The sequence below is a fragment of the Sinocyclocheilus rhinocerous genome, unplaced genomic scaffold (assembly GCF_001515625.1).
Source record: "Sinocyclocheilus rhinocerous isolate Xijiao unplaced genomic scaffold, SAMN03320098_v1.1 scaffold2039, whole genome shotgun sequence".
In the NCBI taxonomy this organism is placed as follows: domain Eukaryota; kingdom Metazoa; phylum Chordata; class Actinopteri; order Cypriniformes; family Cyprinidae; genus Sinocyclocheilus; species Sinocyclocheilus rhinocerous.
The window spans coordinates 11,830-14,119 of NW_015646362.1; positions in this window are offsets into that span (position 1 = coordinate 11,830).

Sequence of the window (2,290 nt, forward strand, 5' to 3'; positions counted from 1 at the left end):
AACACTCTAAAAGCAAGACGTGTAAAAGTCCACTAGGTTTCAAAGGACTGCAGGCTAACTTCTAAGCAACTAAAGGCCTTTCTCACATTGGCTAATGTTAATGTTTATGAGTCCATCATCAGGAGAACAGTGAACAACCATGGTGTGCATGGCAGAGTCGCAAGAAGAAAGCCACTGCTCTCCAAAAAGAACATTGCTGCCCATCTGCAGTTTGCTAAAGATCATGTGGACAAGCCAGAGGAATTCTGGAGAAATGTTTTGTGGATGGATGAGAACAAAATAGAACATTTTGGTTTAAATGAGCAGCGTTATGTTTGGAGAAAGAAAACACTGCATTCCAGCATTAGAACCTTATCCTATCTTTGAAACATGGTGGTGGTAGTATCATGGTTTGTGCCGGTTTTGCTGCATCTGGTCCAGGATGGCTTGCCATCATTAATGGACCAATAAATTCTGAATTATACCAGCTAATTCTGAAGGAAAATGTCAGGACATCTGTCCGAGAACTGAATCTCAAGAGAAAGTGGGTCATGCAGCAAGACACCGACCCCAAGCACACAAGTCCAAAGAATGGTTAAAGAAGAACAAAGTTAATGTTTTGGAATGACTGAGTCAAATTCCGGACCTTAATCCAATGGAAATGTTGAAGAAGGATCTGAAGCAAGCAGTTCATAGGAGGAAACCCACCAACATCACAGAATTGAAGTGGTTCAGTCAGACAGATTGTGTACAAATGGAGGAAATTCAAGACCACTGTTACCCTCCCCAGGAGTGCTCCACCAACAAAGAACATTCTAAAAGCAAGACGTGTAAAAGTCAGCTAGGTTTCAAAGGACTGCAGGCTAACTTCTAAGCAGCTAAAGGCCTTTCTCACATTGGCTAATGTTAATGTTTATGAGCCCATCATCTGGAGAACACTGAACAACCATGGTGTCCATGGCAGAGTCACAAGAAGAAAGCCACTGCTCTCCAAAAAGAACATTGCCTATCTGCAGTTTGCCAAAGATCATGTGGACAAGCCAGAGGAATTCTGGAGAAATGTTTTGTGGATGGATGAGAACAAAATAGAACATTTTGGTTTAAATGAGCAGCGTTATGTTTGGAGAAAGAAAACAAAATTCTAAAGGGTTCACAAACTTTCAAGCAGCACTGTATATATACGTATATATATATATAATATTCAAGGAGCTCATTAATTAAACACAATTTGGAATTCATGACCACATTTTTTGTGTCGTGTCATTGTTTAATAATTATTACACAAATACTATTATAAAATTGTACATTACACAATTATTTATTTTACCTTATAATTTACTATTAATTTATTCTTCGTTATTGTCTATTCTGTATAATTCCACCATTGATATTACATATTCTACTTGCTATTATTCATCTATTGTTATTCATTTATTTATTATGGTATTATACAGTCATGGCCAAAAGTTTTGGCAGTGACATAAATTTTGTGTTTTGCAAAGTTTGCGAAGCGCTTCCAATCATTGTGTTCTTGTTCATTCATTCATGGATGATGAATTAAATCACTATGATAGTAATTAGATTGTAAGAGCAGACTGATTGCTATAAAAGGATGGAAAAAGTGCTTCCAATCATTATGTTCTTGTTATCAATGGTTACCTCCAAAGAAACACGTGCAGCCATCATCGCTTTGCATCAAAATGGCCTCACATGCAAGGAAATTGCTACAAAGAATATTGCACCTGAAAGAACCATTTACAGGATCATCAAGAACTTCAAGGAGAGAGGTTCGACTGCAGTGAAGAAGTCTTCGGGATGTCCCAGAGTGTCCAGCAAGCGCCAGGACCATCTCCACCTGAGGAGTCAGCTACGGAATCATGTCACCACCAGTGCAGAGCTTGCTCAGGAATGGCAGCAGGTTGGTGTGAGAGCATCTGCACACACAGTGAGGCGAAGACTTTTGGACAATGGCCTGGTGTCAAGAAGGGCAGCAAAGAAGCCTATGGGATCAGATTCCCACCAAATGTATTACAGTCACGGATAAAAAAATAAGCATGAAACAAATTTAAAAACGCAAGTAAAATTATATTACACAAAATAAAAAAATGAAAGCAAAGTTTTCAGAATAGCAAACAATGGTCAAAACTTTAAACACATTTAAAATCATATTGCACAAAACTGAAATATTAATGAAAAATTATCCGAATTGCACACAAAATCATGTTTTCCTTGGTTATATTTCTGTTTTTTTTGTGCTCTCAGACATTTTCTGCACATATTTTTATTTTTTGTATGCTTATGCTGTTTTTCC